Below are 23,783 nucleotides of genomic sequence, written 5' to 3'. Positions count from 1 at the left end.
GTTATTTAAGTTTAAGTGGCATGTCCGTTTTCATTCACATTTATGTTCAAGAATCCTTAGTCTATTAAATTAATTGTTATCCTGTTCAGCCTAAAGTGGGCTTTGAGTTTTGGTTCCATTTACGATAGACTTTGACACACCTGTTCTCAGTTGTGTATCCAATTCAAATTTAGGTGGAAGTAAAAGCTGATATCTTGTGTTTCATATAATTTTTTTTTTTTTTTTTTTTTTTATCAAAGCAAAATGTTTTCAGTTGGCAGCAAAAATATAGGATTTGGCCTCACAGTTCCAAAACATTGGAAGTTACAGGCCACTAAATTTGATCTTAACCCAAGTGAGAGACACATATCACTACTATTATAGTTTAGGACTTTGTGTAGACAAAATAATCAATTCTGAAATTTTGTTATCATGCCTTAATATAGCTCACCGCCCCGGGAGCTGCCCTGAGAATGCCCGATCTCCTCTGATCTTGGAAGCTAAGCAGGGTTGGCTCTGGCTAGTACTTGGATGGGAAACCACGTAGGAATACGGGGTGCTGGGGTTGGGCAGTAAAAACTACTGTTTACAGAAACTGCAATTGCGAAATAATGTGCTTCATGGCACTGAGAGTGCTGGGAAAAAAAAAAAAAAAAAAAAGTCTCACCATTCAGCAGTTGCAAAACTCACATAATAGAGCAGCACCTGACCACAAGCTCATTCATTTTCTCCCACTGGTTTCCCATTGACGCGTGTCCTTATGACTGAGGCTCGAAGGAATCTCCACCCAGGGGAGATTTCAACAACAAACGCAACCAGCTACGACAGCAAGCCGCTTCTCTGAATGAATAACAATGTTTTTCCAGCATTGTGTGTGTGTGTACGCATGAGTGTGAATGTGTGTGGCTAGTCCCAGCAGAGTGATCTTATGACCGAAGCCTCTTAATGAAGACGAGGTATGAGCCGATTGGACTTCTTTGTATTGTCTTCATATTGTCAAGATCAGACTGTATTATTTGACCAGAATCAAGTGGGGGTATCATCAGGTTTATAATATAACCAACTAAGGAGGATAGCTATACCCCTTTTTCACATGCGTCAACTCTACCTTCTTTGCTTTATTCAGTTTCTGTGGTGCTAATTAAGTCCTCACCTGGCAATCTTGGAAAACTCTTTGTTGAGAACCCATCTCATCCTCTGCGTTCACCAGAGTTTGCTTGATAAATTGTACCTTAAGGGCAGAGGGTTCCCAAACATGGGTGCTGGCACCCACTGGAGAGGTGACTTTATTCACTTTCAAATGAGATGTTCTTTTTTGGGGAGATGCAAGAAAACGCTATTAACAAAAAGTGAGGGATATTCGGCCTTTGGGTGAAATTTAAAGATAAACCTAAAATGCACTATAACCTTTACAAATGAACTTAATTTACCCTTCTCTAAAGTTTTGAATACATGTCCAATTTTGTTTTTGTACTTTTTGCATAATTTGCTGTTTTCTACCCTCGAACAAGGAGCCGAATGGCAGAACCCGCAACAGATGTTGGATCCATGAACATACCAATACCAAAAATGTCCTTCCTTCCTTCTTTCCTTCCTTCCTTCCATCCATCCATCCATCCATCCATCCTCTTAGCTGCTTATCCTCACTGGGACAAGGGTGTGCAGGCGCCTATCTCAGCTGACTTCGGGCAAGAGGCTGGGTACACCCTGAACTGGTCGCCAGCCAATTGCAGGTCACATACTGTATAAACAAGGACTTTCGCACTCACAGGATAGTCAGTTACAGGCTGATTGTGAGTAGGACCTTGAGCAGGAATTAAGCTCAGGTAAGCAGGATGGAGGCAGCAGTGATAACCACTTCACCAATGATTTTTCCTTGTTAATTGGTCTCTGTTTTCATCCTCATTCAACAAATGACTGCACCAACATAACTTTGTTGATGACATAATTTTATTAGGAAATGTTAATTGTAGAAGTGGAGCAATTTCTTCTTTTACTATCATTGAAATGTTCTTCTGCTGGCATCTGTGGTGTCGTCACTTGAATATGTGCCCTGGGTTTTAATGTCTATATCTGCAGTATAAGGTGCAGTAAGGAGGACCTTTCCCCTGCATTCAGTGATTATCCATGGCGCATATTGAACAAAATGTAGGGAAACTCTGCATAGACAAACTGCATGCCACAGTCACAAAGATGCAAATTTTGATAAAAACACGAGGACAAGCATGGTTTTCCATTGAAAATAAAGTTCCAGATCTAATCTTTTTGGGGTATACACACATAGTGTAAGAGTCAACTCAGTAATGAAAAGTACAGTGGACCTGCGCTATCCGCGGGGGATAGGGATCGAGCCGGTCCACGAATAGCGAAAATCTGCAAATAAGTGATTAGAATTCCATCTATCCATCCATTTTCTGAGCCGCTTCTCCTCACTAGGGTCGCGGGCATGCTGAAGCCTATCCCAGCTGTCATCGGGTAGGAGGCGGGGTACACCCCGAACTGGTTGCCAGCCAATCACAGGGCACATAGGAACAAACAACCATTCGCACTCACAGTCATGCCTACGGGCAATTTAGAGTCTCCAATTCATGCATGTTTTTGGGATGTGGGAGGAAACCGGAGTGCACGGAGAAAGCCCACGCAGGCACGGGGAGAACATGCAAACTCCACACAGGCTGGGCCGGGGATTGAACCCGGGTCCTCAGAACTGTGAGGCTGACGCTCTAACCAGTCGGCCACCGTGCTGCCGTGATTAGAATTGTCCATGTTAATAGTTACAATACAATAAATAATCAAAAATAATACCACAAAACATGATCCCAAAATAAAAACGGGGAAAAAGAAGCTCATCGCTTTTCACATGCTTACAAACATATTGTAGACATTATTTTGCCATTAAAATTAAGAAAATATAATTCTGACGCAAAAAGCAAATTGGTGAGTTATTCTGTTTTTTGTTTTTTTTTTCTGTCCTGTTTGGGTGTTAGGTCAAGCAGAATGGAAAATCGGTATCCCTTGTATGCCGGAACAGTTTTACTGTGTCACAGTAGAGTTTTTAAGCGAGTTGTATCGTATTAATAAAACATGAACATACCTCAAGCAATCCATGAATGACCGTCCTCTCCTGAGCACCGGTGACGACCACCACATGTTTTTCCTCATTTCGTTATTTTTTTCCCCACACGATACATTGGCGCGATCCATTGTTGTCGTCACTATGCTAACAGGTGAATCCGGTCACGTTGACTGGTGACACATTTTCTGGTTCTGCCTCTCCGACAGTGTTTGATTTGACAAGATAAAGCCCAGTGATCGGAAAAGATAGGATACAGTGGTATCGGATTAAATGTCGTGTAGTGTTCCCAACGTTTTGACCGAGATACGACACAATTTGATAGAAGTAGTCTGACATAGTGCAATCGTGAAAGACCAAAAGTCTGATCCAGGCATAAGGAATGGCCACTTGATTAGGGATAGTGAGGAGGCCCTCAGACCAGCTTGTCGTCTCTGTTGTTTTTCAGAGTGCGTAGCAATTGGGTATACTGTTACACTACGTGCCCAGCCTGCAAAACATTGTATTTATAATTAGGGACAGTACGCCCTGAAAAGCACAGAAATGCAGAGTTTAAAGGAGGTTTTCTCATCGGTGGCTTGACTTAACCAAGTTGGCCCTTTCATTATTTAGACGCTCCAAAATTATGGAATCAGATTTGTGCCAAAAAGAATCACACAAAAAGTTTTAAATTGCCAACAAAAAGCAAGACTAGCAAACAAAACGTCTTGAAGTGCAAGCAGAAAATAAGACTGAGAGATATTCTCTTCCTCAAGCAAAAACAAAAAAGTTATTACTTGCAATGACAATTTTTTTTGCTTGCGATGACGATATTCGCGTTTGCGCTGCCTGACTTTTTGCTCACGTTCCAATTTCTGCACTGCTGTTGGCTGACTTTCTGCATTTTCTTTTTGGCACAAACTCTCGGGTGGGCAGGCATTACAAGGAATGCTTTCTCATTGGTTATTCCGTTTTGAGTGACAGCTAACAGAAACAAACAACCCTCCGCACTCACATTCACACCTACGGGCAATATAGAGTCCTCAATCAACCTACCATGCATATTTTTGGGATGTGGGAGGAAACCGGAGTGCCCGGAGAAAACCCACCCAGGCACGGGGAGAACACGCAAACTCCACACAGGCGGGGCCGGGATTTGAACCCCGGTCCCCAGAACTGCGAGGCAATATGTGTCAACCAGTCGCCTACCGTGCCGGCGGAAGTGTAAGTATCTATCATATATGTTGTCAATGCTGTACTAGGAAGTCGTGATATAACATTATGCTAGTAACATGTTAGAAGCGCACAGCCACAGTTTATCAACAATTTATCAGCTAATGACCGTTAGCTATATTGCTAACGTTAGCTACCATACTGACTCATCCGTACTGTATACTATATAGCCATTGGCCACATTTCTTTATCATCTTATGATGACCTGAGAATTACTTTACTGAATAAAGTTAAATACTTATAACCAGTATGGCTTAAAGATGGAATTAGTATGAAAGGGAAGCACAAATTCTAAATAGCTTGTAGGATTTCCTGCAAGAGTTTAATTGTATACAATATCTACTTTTAAAGTTAGCCAGTCTTTCTTACTTGGTGTTGACAAAAAGAAAATAATAAAAGATAAAGACAGTTTTCCTTTCTATATTCTATTAGTATTCAATATTGGGGTTTATTTCCATATTAAGTTTGCATTATATCAAATGTTTCCCCTCTAATTTAGTTTTGAAGGAAAACAAGCATTACGATATACAGTATGTATGTATATGCATAATGTATACTGTATATGTGTGTGTATGTGTATTTATTTTTATAAATGATCACTATTAGAAACAAGAGTAGTATGCCGTGGTTAAAAGTCAAACATAAGAAGGTAGTAAAAATTGATATTTCCCAAGCCTACACTATTGTCTGCTTTAATTTCTGTCTTGGGCTAGTTTCCAGTGCAGTTTTCCCCAGTCAGCTTCTTCTGGTGTGAGAATTAGCAAACAGTCCACTATGTGTCCAAAAAAAATTCATAGTGAATGGTCCCAGCTTTAAGCCTCGGTTTGTTTGAACAGTTTTCATTGGTCTAATCTAATTAACCTTCATGTCTTTCAGCCAATGGAGCAACTTCTCCAGATCACAGCGCTGATGCTTACCCAGCTAATGGGCTGGTGGTGTCAGACATGCCTTGCCCCCTGTCCGACCATAAATTTCATGTATACTTTACGGATTAATAAATCCCATCACGTCGACCTTGTTTGAACAGGAACTCTACAATCAGACACTCACTTGATCTTATGCGAAGACTGAGTGTAGTGAAAATGAAATGTGAAAATTGTAGAATTGGAAAATGTGATATTTTTTAATGAGGCATTTGTGAACATGATCCAATTTTAAGTTTCAAGTAGTAGAAACCTTTAAGATTTTCTTTCAAGGTAATTTTTCGAAAGCTAATTTGTTGTTCATTCGGTACCTGTTTTGATACGGTAAGTGATGCTAATACAATAGCAAGTTATATATTTTATGTTAAAATTGACTCAATGCTCTGTGTATTTCCTTGTCTGATTTCCTGTCTGGGATGTCATATTCTGACTTTTTTATTTTGCAATTAAATATATAAACAAACACAAGGTATTTTTATCGTTACATTTATGGTCAAAGTAGATCCTAAAAGTTTGTCAGTCTGCATTTAGACTTTTCTGGTGTTCCTATCCAGTCAACTACTTTATCACTCCCGGGACACTGAATGAATCTTCATCCTCAGCTGTTCCATCTGGGGATTTGAAATTAAGACTGTAGGACACAAAAAGAAAAAGATGTGAAATTACTTGACGGAAGGTTGCTGGAGGTCTTAGTTGACCAAGATTCATCCATGCATTAGAGTTGTTTGCTGCAAACACTAAATTATTTCAGAGGGGAAAACATTTGATATAAATACAAACTTAATATTGAAATAAATCCTAAGATTATAGAAAGGAAAACTGTCTTTATCTGTAATTATTTTCTTTTTGTCAACACTTAGTAAGAAAGACTGGCTAACTTAAAAGTAGATATTTGTATATCATCAAGAATATTATTTAGTTATTTAGAATTTGTGCTTCCCTTTTATGCTAATTCTGTCTTTAAACCGTACTAGTTATAAGTGTTTAATTTTATTCAGTAAAGTAATTCTCCGGTCATCATAAGATGATAAAGAAATGTGGCCAATGGCCATATAGTATACTGTACGGATGACTCAGTATGGTAGCTAACGTTAGCGATATAGCTAACGGTTACAGCAAAAAGTCAGGTAGTGCAAACACGAATATCGTCATCGCAAGCAAAAAATATTTTCATTGCAAGTAATAAGATTTATTTTTGTTGCCTGCGTTAGATTATATCTCTCAATGTCTTATTTCTTGTTTGCAACTCAAGAAGTTTTGTTTGATAGTCTTGTTTTTTGTTTGTGATTTAAAAGTTTTGTGCGATTCTTTTTAGCACAAATCTGATTCCATACAAACTTGTATTGCTGAATATACAGTGTGAAAATAATTTTGTCAGCATGATGTTTATACATGCGCGGAAAAGTTCTCACTGTCGCCTTTCACTGCACTACACTGGTTTGTACCTTCCTTTTAGACGGCAGTACTTACCAGAATCATGACACAAAGACCCACATCAGTGCTTGGCAGTAGTACTTTTTGGTTGCTGAAACCTGAACTTTTCCATATTTCTTCGGGAACATGCCATAGCATTGGCTAGCAGATTGAGTTTTCAAAACTAACAGAATGCTGTGGCAACCGGAAATAGTTGGGCGGGACAAGCTTCGGCCCGTCTGTGGTTTAAATTTTACCAGGCATTTGGGTAATATTCTCTTACTGTGTCGCCTAGAAGCAACATCACCGAGCCGCGTCTTTGTTTTGCTCGCCGACTTGCCACCATAGCTCCTATTTTATTAGGTTACCCACCCCGTAACACTAGGTTACAGTATGTGTGGTCTTTGTTTCGTTTATTAAAAAAATACTGCACGTGCTGTTCAACCAGTCTTAATAAATTGCAGCATTGAATGAATGAAAATTTTTATGTAATCCCAGCACTTCTTTTGATGTGGTTTTCTGCCTCTTGTTTGAGTTAAATAACAATATGCAACAGTTTATTTCTATGAATCCCTGCAAATGTTTACCATTTCAAATGATCACTTCTACAACATTCGTAGGAAATTACAATGTCACATTACTGGTGAAAATTTTTTAGAACAGGCCTGCGGGCTACTCATGTGGGCTATATGGCGCTCGCAGGGACAATGTTGGCTACCCCTGGTATAATGCGTAGGTGTTAATGTTTGTTCACTAGACACCTCTCATGCTTTGAAGACTACACAATTGTTGACATTTGTTGACAAGACATACTTTGCTGTCATTTTGCAAATTTGGATGAAACCAAACAGAATCGTATTTCCACCGGCTTAATGTAAGAAAAGATTTTGCGGACAATGAAGGGGAGTTGAAGAGTTGGGGGGGGGGCTGCAAGAGGTAACTCTTTCAAGTGCAGAAACTTTACCGTATGGTTTATGTATCTGTTTTTCAACATAAAACAACTTGAAAGTTAATACCAGATTATTTCATTTTATGCATGTTACTTATGTTAATTGAACTTATCTGGTGAAGTACCGTATGTCTTTATCTGAAGACGCAAAACAATGAATGCTGTACTTTTGCTTCAACCTGCTGTCTCAGCTGGTGAATTTCTCTCAGAAAGCTGCATTTTCGTTTTGTGCCAGGTTGACAAAAGCTGGATCAGGACCACCTCCTCACGTGCGGGAAATGTTGTGTGTGCTATTGTACTTACTGGAAACCTGACACACAGGCACACGTCAATGCTCGACAGTAGTGCCTCTTGACTGCAGGACAGTTGAACTTTTTAACTTTTCCTTTGGGAGTATGCTGTAGTGTTGACAAGCACATAGCCAGGGTTTGCGCTGCCTGTTCACCACCTCGACAATGGTTGATTGAAACAGGATGTGGTGAAGCGAATATTGTACTGGTTAGCCACGCTGGCGAATCAAAATCTTCTGTTTCAAAAGCCCCCCAAAAAACCCCCCCGCTTCGTAAAATGCTTCAATAATTATTTGTTGACTGTATCCAGGGTTGTGTTGGTCATAGTATAGAATAATTTATTTCTTGTGTTCAGTAAATAATGCGGAAGATAAAAAACTTCCTCCCGAGAAATCGCATGCTAAATTGCAATCACAATATTTAATTAAGAGTAATTTCCCAAATCATTCAACTCTAAACCTGATCGATGACTCGGTAGTTTTAATTGGGCCCACACTTTTAAAGCTTATCGGCTTCCCAGTGACGAGGGCTGGCTAAGTGTAGCCAATTAACACACATAGTGTTGTGGCTAACTACACGCAAGTGTGGCTAGGAGATTTTATACTGGTTTGACACATTTGCTAAGAGGTTCATGACCCAGTGCCCAACTGATAGCTAACAGTGCCGAAGAGAAGATGAAAGCCAGAATGTCTGGGCTGGTTGAAATTTCTTATGGAAGTTCTGCCTACGAGTGTTGTCATATATTTAATAGAATGATTTTCAGAATAGATTACCATTTGCGATAATCCTGCTAATGTGAAGCTTCCTATGTAGTTACTGAATGGTTTTTCATTGACCATGATCGATTTTGAGCAGTAGGGATTGGGCCTTTTGTGTGAATTTTGCATTATTTCTGGTGCTCACGTGGGTTCCTCCAGATCCTATGACTTTCCCCCACAGCCAAACATGCATATTTCGTTCACTGAAGTCGCTAAATTAAGGTGTAAATAGGTATGTGAATGGTAGTGACTAGTAAGTCTCTATACAAGAAATCTTGCTGTAGAGTCAATAGCAAGATTTCCCAGTATGTGTTTCTTCAATTCCTGCAAGTATATCAGCGTTGTGTACAACAGGCCCAAATTTCACACTCCTTCAGTAAATTTGTAAATACAAATTGAGACAAAATCATCATTATGTCAGTACTTTTTGTGAAATTTTTTTGAGGGGGGTGGTGTGCCGTGAGGTTTTTTTTTTGCACGTTAACTATGTGCCTTGGCTCATTAAAGGCTGGTAAACACTGCTTTATAGTTTGTCAGTCCTGGGATTGAATGGCGATCTGTCTGCAGTGTACTTTGCCTCTCACTCAAAGTCAGTGAGTCACCCAAAGTCAGTGAGGATAGGCTGCAGTAATCGATTATCTTTTATTTCCTGCCAGAATGTTTGTATTAAATGAAGAATAGTATTATATAATAACAGTATTAGGCAAGTACATTACCTCAGTCATTGATGGGTCAAAATGGCTAGAAGCCTTCTGTTCACAGGAGTTGGCAGTAGAGAAATTACACCATATGCGATGCTTTCCCATCACCCTTGTTTTGCTCTATATTTTCCAGTGCTCAAATATTTGGGGGTGGGGGGCAATGATGAGTGTCCACAACAGATACTGACTCCTCATACTCCCACCCCATCTCCCCAAGCCTTATGTGCCTATTTATAGGGTACAATTACGCTATGGAAAAATATTACAAAGCTGCATTCCATAAATACACTGGGAATGGTGGAAAAGAGCAAACGGTTTAGTCTCTGAAGGCCAGAGTGGAGGTTCTCAGGCTTGGATTTGGAGTACAGATGGATAGGTCCATAGGTGCATCTTTGTCTAATTTGGATCAGTTTTACAATGCATTTAAGGGCATTAGGTATGTGTAAACAAACTTTCAGTAATCAAATACAGTATTTCAACAATTAACAAGGGGTAAAGGGAAAGTCTGGGAATACTTCTAACAGAAAGAAGATACAATGACATAATATTATCCATCATCCATATATTTCAAATAGATTTAGAATTGTTTTTGAATGGGTTGTTTGCCTGTTTATGTTTTTTAATTAATATTCTGTAGTTCTTTGCTCAGAGTGTGCTGTGAGTTTCATTGTCAAGCGGTGGCTCTAGATTTTGATTTATGAGTAAACGTACTTGAACTTAAACAACAAATTATAATACAAAATGTTTATTTTCCATCAGGCTACCACATATACAGAGTAGTGACAATTTTAACCATGTAAAATTGTTGGAATACATTTTCAAGTGGATTTGATTTGAGCTGACAATATTCACAAGGCTCTATAACTTCTAAATCCAAGTTGGCTATATTGAAGCTTTTAAAGGACTTTTTTTCAACTCAGTCATGTGACAGCCGTTTGTACTTGAGGCTCCATGATCAATCTTTGCTACTCGAGGGCTGAAGGGATACAGGTGCACTTCAGGGCTAATTTCCATTTTCTCTACATTTTAACAATGAGTAGCAGCTTTTGGCGGTTTCCAAAATGCATCAGCTAACCCTCGTTCTGGTGTTGTGACAAATTCTGCGATTTCTTAGTGATTTATAGACCAGCAGCATCACTTTAAAATCTATTCTAAAGCTGACTGGGAGCCAGTGTAAAGACTTTAGAATTGGAGTAATATGCTCAGACTTCTTTCTTCTGGCCAGAACCCGAGCTGCAGCATTCCGAATGAGCTGCTGCTGTTTAATGCTCTTTTGAGAGAGTCCAGTCAGAAGACCATTACAATAGTCAAGTCTACTTGAGATAAAAGCATGGATGAGCTTCTCCTGGTCTGCTTGGCACATGCAAGCCTTCACTCTGGATATGTTCTTCAGATGGTAGAAGGCAGTTTTAGTAATTGATTTGATATAACTGTTGAAAGTCAGGTTGGAATTTATCAGGACACCAAGGTTTCGGACTTGGTCTTTGGTTTTTAAAGAGAGTGACTCCAGGTATTTACTAACAGCAATCCTCTTTTCTTTATTGCCAAAAACTATTTCAGTTTTGTCGTGGTTTAATTGAAGGTAATTTTGGCTCATCCAATTATTTATCTGTTCTAGACAGTGACACAAAACCTCAATTGGACTATAGTCATCTGGAGACACTGCTAGATATAACTGTGTGTCATTTGCATAGCTATGATAGTCAAAATTAAAGTTCTGAACAATTTGACCCAAGCGTAGGTATACAGGTTGAACAGGAGAAGTCCAAGAACCCCCTAGGTCCTGGTAATCTGCAGTCCAGTTGCTTTGATTCAAACTTTGTGGTTGTGTTTTATTTGTGCACAAAATGAACCATGCATTAGTTAAACGGAAAATCACTATGTTCAAAGAACAAAACCAACAAAGCATGCATTTCACACAAAAAAACAAAAACATAATGAAATTCAAATTTACAGTAAATTAATGTGAAATTTGCTGTTGTCTTTCACCTAGCTAAGTACTACTAGTGGTAACCTTTCATTGCTCAGTGACTCGCCGCACTGGGCTTTTATGTCTCAAAAGTATTTTCTGTCAAATGGCTGTCTGTTGTCGTATTAGAGCAGCTCCAACTACTGGAGACTAATTGCTTGAGTGTTTTTGACATACTTGGCAAATAAAGATGATTCAGATTCTGGAGTGCCACTCGCAAAGCCTTTTCACAACAAAGTCTTTTCATGGCGACATGGTGGACGACTGGTTAGCACATCCGCCTCACAGTTCTGAGAACCGGGGATCAAATGGCGGCCTCACTTGTGTGGACTTTGCATGTTCTCCCTGTGCCTGCGTGGGTTTTCGTCGGGTACTCCGGTTCCCTCCCACATCCCAAAAACATGCGTAGTAGGTTGACTAAAGACTCTAAACTGCCCGTAGGTGTGAATGTGATTGCGAATGGCTGTTTGTGCCCTGCGATTGGCTGGTGACCAGTTCAGGGTGTACTCCACGTCTCGCACGAAAATAGCTTGGATAGGCTCCACCACACCCGCGACCCGAGTGAGGATAAGTGGTACAGAAATAGTCTTATTATAATGTTATTTCTCCAATCCTTGAAAAGGGTTCACAGGTAAGAGTAAATATTTTGGGGTATTTTTTTTCCAAATGTATTGCATGAATAGCACATGCTTTGACATTGACAAAAAAATAGACCTCATAAAATTGGTTGAGGAATGAGAAAAAATGTTTTCAATATGCATTGCCTTTGATGGGTACATTGCCCCCACCAACGTGGCCGCTATTTAGGCACCTCATTTAGCCGGTATCTACTATGTTCTCTATTTATGTCTACGGATTGCTGCTTACACTCTGAAGTCACTCCACTCACCCCTCTCCTATTGGATGCGCAGTCTAATATATCATTGATATATTGCTGCCCATCCATCTATCCATCCATCCATTTTCTTTACCGCTTATCCTCACTAGGGTCGCGGGCTGCTGGAGCCTATCCCAGCTACCTTAGGGCGTGAGGCGGGGTACACCCTGAACAGGTCGCCAACCAATCGCAGAGTACATAGAAACAAACAACCATTTGCACTCACATTCACACCTACCGGCAATTTAAAGTCTTCAATCAACCTACCATGCATGTTTTTGGGTTGTGGGAGGAAACCGGAGTGCCCGGAGAAAACCAACGCAGGCACAGGGAGAACATGCAAACTCCACACAGGTGGGGCCGGGATTTGAACCCCGGTCCCCAGAACTGTGAGGCAGATGTGCTAACCATTCGTCTACCGTGCCGGCAATATATTGCTAAATATTTAAAAAAAAAAAAAAAATTCAACTTGAGGCGCAGCACTGCAATGGTAAACAACCAACTTGACGCAACGTTGCGTTTTGAACCGCGTGTACACAGCATTCAAAATGAGGTTTAAAAAGGGCTTTTTTGGACACATTCATGCACGCGCACACTGCGTGTGTCTTGTCCTTGACCCCTGCGACTGCCTCACCGAACCCCTAGGGTTCGATCTAACCCAGGTTAAGAACCACTGCTTTAGACTAATCTTCATGATCACTACTACCCAAAAGGGACACCAATACAATGTTTGATGTTAGTTAAATATATCACTACCGTCATAGCTGGGCTGCCGTTATACGGTATGTGGAAAAGAAATTATAATTTTAAGAGCCCGTGACAGACAATGATCCAACAAAATAGTATTTTCAATTAGAGGGACCCAAAGTTTTTTTTAAATTAAAAAAATAATAAATAATCTTCATGATCACTACTAAATATAATAAATAAAAAAAAGAATATAAAAGAGAAAAAAAGAGAAAGAAATAAAAAAAGAATTATGCGGTCTTGACTGTCTGAAAAATAATTTGCTTGCTGTTGTTTGCAATTTCTAATTTGTAAAAAGTACATAGGGTTGCTGATATTTTTTGTGTTCAAAATAGAAATATTGAGAATAGAAAACCAAAATTCTTCTGGTGGGTATATTTGTGATACCCCTCACCCCCTTTTATATTTTATTTTCTGATATTGTGGTAATACTGATAAACGTGGTAATTTGGGCCACTATAATCATGATATAACATGCGCCAATTGCTAAATGAACAATTTAGGTTTGCTTGAAATGACATATTGATGATGTTTAGCAGTTTATGCTGTTTGTATGTCACCATACAGTACATGCTTAAGTAGAATGTCTTCCTTTTTACTGTGTGGAGGATAATTCTGTTTAAAATGCACCGGCTATATGGTGATATAGTGTAGCCTTTAAATTAGTAGATTATCCAGGGAAAAAATTTATTAGTGTTGTTTTGCTCACTACTCTATCCAGAAATCATTCTTGCTGTTTGCGTTCATGCGCTCACTGCTTACCATTAAGAGAAGAGAGCAGTCAAAATTAAAACCAACAGGAGACAGCAGTTTTCCTGAATGGATGATACTGAAAGTGAACCCTGACCTCAATGCGTGTAATGTGACTGCGTGCCGTACTACCCAGCATGTCTTCAGCGTCAGCTCAACGAGATGGTACCAGATGTGCAAAAATGGTGGCTTATAGGATCCTGATGACTGGTCCTCACAAGCACACACTTTCACTGTGGGTTGGTGCCAGGTTGCAGGCTATGCAAAGTCCAGAGGTTCAGCCTAACCTTTACCTGGAGTCCCCCACTCACTATCCCCGTTCCTGAAAAGCAATGCATGTAACTATGCAAAAAGGGGTTTGCATGCTCTTGTAACATGTTTTACGATAGACAGAAGCAACATTTTATGTTGTACTTGTGTGGTATATGTCTGTGGGGATTTAGAAAGTCTGTAGTCTTCAAGACAAAACAATTTAGAGTGGAGCAACTGTCTGAGTGAGTCAGACAGAAAGAAACTCAGGTAGACTGCATTCGTTCAGGTTTACTTTATTCATAAGAAAATACTTTGCAACGCATTTTCTTTTCCCCTTTTAATATAATACAGCACTACAAGCCACATGGCCATAAGGTCTACAAACCTGACTGACGGAGTGAGACAGTGACAGCTTGTGTGTGTGCATGCATGCGCATATGCCTGCATCTGTGTCTGCATTTGTAGGGACTAGGCATGGGCCCGTTACCACTCCGACGGTATACTGTGCTTTTAAAAAGCCACGGTTTCAAAACCACGAGAACCTTCCATCACCGGAATGAGCTTTATTTGTTTTTTATTTGAGTCAGCAAAAAATGTGCAGGGCACCGGCAGTATGGAGCAGACTCATTTTTATGAGTCTCACACGTCAGTTCGCCCTGCATCCAGGATGACTGGATGCAGCAGCCAATCATATTGCAGTAGGTAGGCCATGTCCTGCCTAGAACTCAACTAAGATTCATCGTATCGCCTCTCTCTCCCATTCCATCCATCCATTTACTTCCGCTTATCCGAGGTCAGGTCGCGGGGGCAGCAGCTTAAGCAGGGAAGCGTAGACTCCGCTCTCCCCAGCCACTTTGTCCGCTCTTCCATGGGAATCCTGAGACATAGACTCTCCTGCATGTCCTGGATCATCCCTGGGTTCTTCTGCCCGTACCTCACCAGGGAGGCGTCCGGGAGAGGCATTCTAACCAGATGTCCGAGCCACCACATCTGCCTCCTCTCTGTGCGGAGGAGCAGCAGCTCAAACATGAACAAGACCCTGACATACTTGAACTCCCCCACTTGGGGCAGGATCTCTTCCTTGACCCGGACACCGGGCACTCCACCCTTTTTCGAGGACCATGGTCTCAGATTTGGAGGTGCTGATTTTCATCCCAGCCGCTTCACACTCGGCTGCGAACCAGTCCAGTAAGAGCTGAGTATCACTGCTTGATGCAGCCATCACAACCACATCATCTGCAAAAAGCAGAGACTTAATACTGACGTTGCCAAACCGGACCCCCTCAATGCCTCGGCTGCGCCTACAAATTCTGTCCATCAAGGTAATGAACAAAATCAGTGACAAATGGCAGCCTAGGCAAAGACCTACTGCCAGCAATGCGGACCAAACTCTGACACCGGTCGTACAGGGACAGAACAGTCCTAACGGAACAATAATGTCAATGAATTACTACAGCACGTTTGCAACCAGCTACGGAAGTTAGTGTGCCTGCAATTGGTGACGTAATTACTAAGGACTTGCTACAAAGGCAGGTAACATGGCTAGGTAGCATGATTAACATGCTTGTGTCTTCTCTGCCGTTTTCACAAAGCGGATGAGAAACAAAGAAGTAGCTACTATTTCTTTTGGGAGAAATAAGTACTTCTACTGTTGTACTGTATTTTGATTTTATTTAGAATCATTCAGTTGTTTATTTTCTCTTTACATTTACAAATGTAGCTACAGGGTGTGTTCAATGGAAAAAAAGCCACCCAGACATTTAAAAATTAATCTAATTGCAATTCCGTGATCCCGTGGAACCTCAATAATTGTGCTCACGGTCATCATACCATCAGAATTTGATACCTACAATGCCTGGTAAGGACCTTGAAAAAGCTCAAGTTATAGCTTGGACCCTGCCCATAAAACATTTTGGGGAGTAAGTACTTACTTGTGGACCAGTCATGATTGGGCATCGTGGTGGAAGAGTGGTTAACACATTCGTGGTTGAGGGTTCGAATCCGGGCTCTAGCCTTCGGCTTTCCTGTATGGAGTTTGCATGAAATCTCTGTGCTTGTGTGGGTTTTCTCTGGGCACGCCGCTTTCCTCCCACATTCCAAAAACATGCATGGTAGGTTAAGTAAATACTTTAAATTGTCCATAGGTCTGACTGTGAGTATGAAAGTGCTTGTTCGTATGTGCCCTGCCATTGACTGGTGACTAGTTCAGAGTGCACCCTGCCCCTCGCCCAAAGTCAGCTGGGGTAGGCGCCACCACACCCTTGCCGTAGCGAGGATAAGCAGCTAAGAGAATGAATTGATGGATGGATGGATGGATGGATGGAAGGAAATCTTTGGTATTGGTTGATTCATGGATCAAACATCTGTTATGAGTTCTGCCACTCAGCTCCTTAGTTACAATTAAAAAAGGCAACCTAACATAGCTACTGAGACACGGCTGAGCACAGAGTGGATTGGGTAATAGTGTGTCTACGGAGAATTATTAGCAAATAAACAATGTCACACATGCCTGTTAGTCATCCACCCGGGAGGGCGATGAGTGATTAGCACATCCGCCTCACAATTCTGAGGTTGTGGGTTTCAAGTCTGGGCTCTGGCCTTCATGTTAGGGGTTTTCATGTTCTCCCTGTGCTTACGTGTGTTTTCTGCGGGGACTATGGTTTCCTCCCACATCCCAAAAACATGTATGGCAGGTTAATTGAAGACTCTAAAACTGTCCATATGTGTGAATATGAGTGTGAATGGTTGTCTGTCTATTGTATATGTGCCCACTCCCATGCACCCTCGAGGATCCTGCTGAGGGTGTAGAGCTGGTCCACTGGTCCACTGTTCCACGGCCAGGACCAAAACCACACTGCTCCTCCTGAATCTGAAATTCGACTTCCTGATGAACCCTCCTCTCGAGAAACCCTGAAAAGTTACCAGTGAGGCTGAGGAGTGTGATCCCCCTATAGTTGGAACACACCCTCTGGTCGAGTCAACATTAGAGTTTCCACTGTAAATGGGAAATGTTTGTGTTTGTGCCCATGGGACAGTCTTTGAAAAAGCAGCTATTTTTTAAACTGACATTCCCATTCAGTTTTGCCTCACATATTTGTCTGTGTCGGCTGTCACCAACAGTAGCAACATGAGAAGTGGCCCGCATCTTTGTGGAATTTTCTAAAAAAAAAAAAAAACACTTCAAACAGCTCTAGAATCCTCCATAACAAATAAAGTAAGTTTAATATATCGTATCTAATATATCGTTGATATATTGCTACCCATCCATCTATCCATCCATCCATTTTCTGAGCCGCTTCTCCTCACTCGGGTCGCGGGCGTGCTGGAGCCTATCCCAGCTGTCATCGGGCAGGAGGCGGGGTACACCCCGAACTGGTTGCCAGCCAATCGCAGGGCACATAGGAACAAACAACCATTCACAGTCACACCTACGGACAATTGAGAGTCTCCAATTAATGCTGTCTTATTACTCACTAATGATGGGGCTGCTGGTTGTCCATCTTGTTCAGCCATGGTCAATTTCCAGGGGATCTCAGCAGGGTTGGACCATAAACTGTTGGATTCCTATAAAAATGCGTGCCTGCTGATCAACAAACGCACCTTCAACAATTCACGAGCAAAATTGAATATTTACAAATGATGAGTCATGATAAATGCACACACAACATTAAAACACACGTGGAAATCGTGGATATATTAGTGGATTTGTAAAACGTGAATCGCGGGTATATTTATGGATTTGAAAAACATGTGCAAATAATTTTGAGACATCTCTCGCCCCATACGTCCCCACATAACACACACACACACACACACACTCACACACACACACACACACACAAGATAGTTAACTGTTTATTAGCCATAACCGCAGCGGCACACGTTATTCAGCCAGTAGTTGACTATAGTGAACATATTTGATTGACAGGTGAAGTGCCAGCGCGGTTTGACATATATGCTCTATACCTTTATGCCAAATGTTTAATATTTTTTAAGTACATTTTTGTGAACAGAGCCTGTGTCTGTTTTATGTTTATTTTTTGTTTAAGATATTTTATTTATTTTTCAGCATTTCAAGGCCAATGTTGAATATTCTTTCGAATTAAAAGTTAATTGTTCAAAGGATGTAATTGAATTACTATGCTCTACCATTATATCAATGGCATAAAAACAAACAAACAATGGTACTACCATTTATTGTGATAATTCTAGGGAAATGATATTGCTAAAAAATGTGCTATCGCGACAGGCCTAGTCAGAGGTCAAACCTCGGTTTGTAACAGAAAATTGAGAGTTAGGTTGACATTTTGTTTGGTAGTGTCTCCTTTTCATGTAAAACTGAACCTGTCACTCCTATACAGTATATATATACATATACAGTGCATACAGTACCAGGGGCTTCTTAACAATGTGATTATATGAAAATATCATAAAAATATTTGTTGTAAAGGTCTTTGCAAAGCTCTTGCTTGAAATTCATTTTGATCCAGTGTAAAACATCCTGAATGCTGCAAATTTAAATTACTTCCCACTGCTGTCATATTTTAGTATTGTTTAAGTGTAATGGCAAATTTTGAAATTGGATGTTAAAACCAATATTTCTTAATAAATTTGATGGAGTCCATGCCATTAAAGTGTGTGTGTGTGTGCGTGTGTGTGTGTGTGTGTGTCTGTGTGTGGGGTTATGCATTCATCTGCTGGGCCCCTCGATTTGCAATGCCCTCCAAGGGCGATTTAGACTAATTGCATGCTCAAAGACTCATGGGGCTTGATTGCTTTAACCCAATTAAGCGCCATTTCTGTTTGTCCTCGTTAAACCTTGGTGATAAAGCAACATTCTTAAGAGGTCATTGATATTGTTTGTGTGTGTATGTTAATCATTTATTTATTTATTAATTTCTCTAACGCTTCTTACTACTGCCTTACCTTCTTTGTATCGGTCCGTTGTGGTAAAGAAGGAGCTAAGCCGAAAGGCGAAGCTCTCGATTTACCGATCGATCTACGTTCCTACCCTCGCCTATGGTCACAAACTGTGAGTCGTGACCGAAAGAACCAGATCCCGGATACAAGCGGCCGAAATGAGTTTCCTCCGCAGGGTGTCCGGGCTCTCCCTTAGAGATAGGGTGAAAAGCTCAGTCATCCGGGAGGATCTCAGAGTAGAGCCGCTGCTCCTCCGCATCGAGAGGAGCCAGATGAGGTGGCTGGGGCATCTGATCCGGATGCCTCCCGGACGCCTCCCTGGTGAGGTGTTCCGGGCACGACCCCGGGGACAACCCAGGACACGCTGGAGAGACTACGTCTTTCGGCTGGCTTGGGAACGCCTTGGGATCCCCCCGGAAGAGCTGGATGAAGTGGCTGGGGAGAGGGAAGTCTGGGCCTCCCTGCTAAAGCTTCTGCCCCCGTGACCCGACCTCGGATGAGCGGTAAAAAATTGATGGCTGATGGATGTTTTCACCAGGAATTATTCTGTAATGGCTTCATACGTTAGTTACCCGAGTGTTTATTCAAAGCATCAACGCTGGACTGGATGCACATGGTTTTGATGTATTCAGACTGCCAGGTTCAGTGCACTGCAAATTAGTGTGCTGTCATGGTGTTGTGTGGAAGCAGAATGCTGCAGTGCAATAAAACTCTCAGTGATGAGGCTCGACGTACTCTCTCTCTGTACAAAAGCTGCATTAGCCACAACCACTCTGAGTCATGCTCTGAGTGATGTACCTGTGGTACATCACTGTGTGAAATAAACACACAGAGATGCACACAAATTGTACACACTCACATACATGTGCATGCCTAGGTACACACAAACACATTTGACACCCTCCGTTATTTACACCCAGGTCGCTGCATGCAAACGACCCATTCCGAGACAATCTGATCACACAGTGGAGGCTTCGCCTTCTTCTGTTCCTTTGCTTGGTGAGAATATCGCTGGGGTGGAATGGAAACTTCATTTTGAAGGGGGCTAATATTAGCCAGGGCATGTGGAAAATTCCTTTTAAATGATCACAAGCTGAGAAAAGGCAAGAATTTGTATAGCATTATGCTTGACAGTCTTCACTGCAGTTAGTTTCTCTTTTTTTCCCCTGGGTGGCACACAGGAGAGTCTTGGGAACACAGATGCAGAGGAAAGGGGATTAAGGCACCAAAATGATGACATTCAGGAGCGTATGACTTTCTTTGGCTGTCACTTGTTGTAGGCTTGGGTCTCTTAAGACCACTTGGACCACAGTGTCTTGTTCTTTTTGCTAAAAAATGCCCATTGTTGGCGGCACGGTGGCCGACTGGTTAGAGCGTCAGCCTCACAGTTCTGAGGACCCGGGTTCAATCCCCGGCCCTGCCTGTGTGGACTTTGCATGTTCTCCCCGTGCCTGCGTGGGTTTTCTCCGGGCACTACGGTTTCCTCCCACATCCCAAAAACATGCATTGATTGGGGACTCTAAATTGCCCGTCGGTGTGAATGTGAGTGCGCATGGTTGTTTGTTTGTTTGTATGTGCCCTGCGATTGGCTGGCAACCAGTTCAGGGTGTACCCCGCCTCCTGCCCGATGATAGTTGGGATAGGCTCCAGCACGCCCGCGACCCTTATGAGGAGAAGCAGCTCAGAAAATGGATGGATGGATTTTCTCATATCCACACAAATATTTACAAAACTAACCTAACTGCTAACCTAAATTTTGCCACAGGTTGTTGATAGAACCCATTGATAGAACAAATGGTGGGGACCCACTGAAACACACCTCTTGCATAACTGTAAAGACATACAGTAAACAGCTTCATAGCAACCACGTGAGTTGCACAATTTACACGAGTTGCCCTTCAAACTCTGCAGATATAAGTGCATAAGTGATCGTAATTACTCATTAACCCCATTACGCTCGTGTCTTAATGCATCCATAATAATGTTAAAGACTTGCAATTGTTCTGACACAAATTCATACATATCTCAGAAATAACACCATCTATTTTGCTGTCTGCTATTGTGTTATTGCAAATGGCTGCCACATCCTACCACTTCAGATCACAGATCCCTCAGGTGTATTGCAACAACATCACGGGCCTCCTTGCAGTGGCATTAACGGAAAAGACAGCTTGAGTGACATAGAAGGACCTTTTTTAAAAAAACCAAAGAAAAAAAGGAACTTGTAAGACACTAACACGCGTTTGTGTTAGTTTTCATGAAACAAAAAGTTATATTAAGCAATAGGCGAAAAATCCTATATATCAAAAAATTTAATTAGCATCTAAAGAAAACATGTTGCAAATCATGAAATATCATTTGGGACACATAACGGCAAAAAATGTTTTGTCATAAAAGTGGAAAAAACTATTACATTAAAGCATCTTTTTTTCATACAGACAATTATTACCTTTTGAATGATAACTGTCAATTATTTAAATGCTGATATCAGTAAAATTCATAGATTTTCAGATTGAAATTCAGTGGGGTATGTCTTTACTGTTATTGATAATATTATATGAACAAGACCTGCATACATACATCGCCATTGATATTTGATTAAATATCAACTTTCATCATTAAGCTTCTGGCATAATTCTGACTGCATAATTGAGCATTCTTCTTAGCAGATTTAGTCGTTTTTTTTTTTAAATGAGTTAGGTTCCTGGCATGCGCACAGTTTTCTAGCATAGTTAATGTTCAATTTGGTTGAGGTCAGGGCTTTGGGAAGGCCAAAAGCTTAATACAAGTCGCCTTTTTTCATTCAAAAACCAGTTTTGACGTGTTTAGAATCAATGCCCTTTTAGAAGATCCATCTTTTTTCACATTTCAGCCATCTAGATTTGAGGTGAATTTGAATTTGGAGCAAGTCCTCCTTCCTTTTAGGTTCGGATGTTCTCAAACAACCCAGGAAACACCGAGGCACAAGCCTACCATGACCTGGAAACTGCTGGAACATCTCTGTTACTGTCCACAGTGAAGGGAGTTAAACATCATCGTGGACTGAGAGGGTGCCGACCAAGAAAGAAGCCCCTGCTCTGAAATTGACCTTCAAACTTGACTGAAATTTGTGACTGCCATCATGGACACACGATCACATGAGACAAAGATTGAGGTATTAAGCCACAATGATAAGAAGTATGATTGGAGGAGGTTTTCAAACCTAAGAACACAGTAACAACTGTCAAGCATCTTGGTGGTAGCATCATACTCCACTGCACAAAGTGGATGGTATATTGGCAGGTACTAAAAGAAGTACCTTGTATTACCTGGTTTTGCCAATGGAAAGTGCTAATCGTGAGTAGAGCTGTGCCAAAATGAGTAGGTAATGTACTGTGGAAAGGGGGCAGTAAACCATTGCTGGTCATTACTGCATCAATGTAACATTGCAGACGCTACGCAGATGGAAATGGCCACATTAAACGCACATTGTGACGCTTACTATTACTGTACTATACGATGCTGGTCTTGGTAACTTGGATTAGACGGGCTTGTCTCGGAATCTATCCAAGTTGCCTTATGTTTTTACTTTGTGGTGAGCTTGGATTTATGTAGAGAGTTGCTTCTGCATTTAGTTTATTTCATCATATATATCACGTGTCATCCCTTTTGAAACCGTTCCAGAGAAATAATTTAGAAAGTGTTTAAGATCATGTTCAGATCCTGAAACTACCGTGTGGATGTATTCATACCATTTTCCTTACATTTTTCTATATGATACAAGCCTTACCTGGTCTTGTTCTTGACTCAGTCAGACATTGCCTCTGTCTTGGTCTTAACTTGGTCCAAACTCCATAAAGTCTCGGGGCTCTGTTTTTATTGACAGCACATCTGTGGCAGGGCTCAAATGGCGGCGGATCCTGATTTTTGTGCAAGCGCAAGGCTCGCTGTACATGTTTGCCAATTTGGCAGATCAGTCCGGGGCCAAGATGGGCACTCCGGCGCAGCGAGTGTCCTTGGAGATGCATCTGGCAGAATGACAATTTGGTGGACGAAAGTTGATCTAAACTTACGCCTGCTCAGACCACGTCTAAGTCCTGGCGAAAGGTAGACCGCTGGTCTAACACAATTTTAGTGAATTTGATCTGGGTGCAGGCAGACAGATACTGAGCTGGGTGGTCACCAGCGGTTATCACCAGCTCAATCTGTATTTAACAAGGGTACCCGGATTGTCTGTTGCAGACAGAGCAGTGACAACGCCCGAGTCGTGCATGGATTGCCGCGGTTATGCATCGTCCTGTTTCGCACAGAGAATGGATCCATGTCTCTGTCGAGAATAAGTGGATCCGCTTTGATTGGCGGTGGCTGAAGTCGTCTGTAAACACTCACAATGTGTGGCGCAGCCCGCCCACTCTCTGATCCGCCGGCTTCTGCTGGTCTATGAAATGAAATTACCAACAGCGGTCTAACCCCTTGCTTGCCATGCAGGATTTACACCGTTCACGAAAATAGATCCCTTGGTCTTGACTTGGTCTCCGTATTTTGTCATGACGTGAAGAATTCTCCGCAGTTAGAGACAGAGTACAGAGGTAGTACTATTTTGATTTGGTAAACTGACCACTTCAGACTGTGGTGAGTTGAGCTGAGCTGGTACTATGCAGTGGAAAGGGGGCGTAACTAATGCAGAAATCAAATGTTGCTTTGGTCACCTGCTGTGAATAGGAGTCAGAGACACTGCTGTCACACTAGCCTTTTCTCAGGTTGCATGCAGTTATTGTATAGTTTTCAGTTGTCTAATTTAAACATATGCCTATCTGACATGTCAAAAGTGACTGACAGAGGGATGTCCCAGTCCGTTTGTTCCCTTTTAAGTTCCCCCTTCCAACTCCCAGCAGAATACCATTACCCCTTGACCTGTACTGCACTCACAAACATAATATGACCCTAACTTTATAACTTCCCTTTGTGTTTGTGTTTCTGTGTGTGCATGT

The 23,783-nt window shown here is 41.5% G+C and overlaps 1 protein-coding gene across 3 annotated transcripts in view; it reads left to right on the top strand.

Moving 5' to 3' along the window:
* The window catches only part of cnnm2b (cyclin and CBS domain divalent metal cation transport mediator 2b), a 64,092-nt gene that overhangs the window by 24,690 nt on the left and 15,619 nt on the right, over window positions 1-23,783 (top strand). The gene's annotated exons all lie outside the window — the stretch shown is intronic.

The sequence above is a fragment of the Phycodurus eques genome, chromosome 6 (genome assembly GCF_024500275.1).
Source record: "Phycodurus eques isolate BA_2022a chromosome 6, UOR_Pequ_1.1, whole genome shotgun sequence".
In the NCBI taxonomy this organism is placed as follows: domain Eukaryota; kingdom Metazoa; phylum Chordata; class Actinopteri; order Syngnathiformes; family Syngnathidae; genus Phycodurus; species Phycodurus eques.
The sequence above is the reverse complement of the archived record's forward strand: the minus strand, read 5'-3'. Positions and strand labels throughout refer to the sequence as shown.